This window comes from Trachymyrmex cornetzi, unplaced genomic scaffold, assembly GCF_001594075.2.
Source record: "Trachymyrmex cornetzi isolate Tcor2-1 unplaced genomic scaffold, Tcor1.1 scaffold115, whole genome shotgun sequence".
Lineage (NCBI taxonomy): Eukaryota > Metazoa > Arthropoda > Insecta > Hymenoptera > Formicidae > Trachymyrmex > Trachymyrmex cornetzi.
The window spans coordinates 26,887-27,173 of record NW_017295708.1 but is presented as its reverse complement, the minus strand read 5'-3'; positions in this window follow the sequence as shown (position 1 = coordinate 27,173).

The window sequence follows — 287 nt, the reverse complement described above, 5'->3', positions numbered from 1 at the left end:
GGAACGATATAGAGTTTAAAATGCGATTTCGATTTAGTAAAGCATAAATGTTAGAAGTTTTAGAAAAATTAGAAATGAATTAGAATTCGGGACTGACAAGTAAATGAAAAAATTATAAAATAGATTTATAAATAAAAAATAATAAATAAAAACAAAAATAAAGATCATTTGTTATCGGTACCGTTCAGTATTATATAACGGTTTCGCCAGGTTTTCGCAGCTCATAATAGATCACACCTTTCTGATCCCACCAAACACAGAGCATTGTCTTCCATCCATAGCGATTT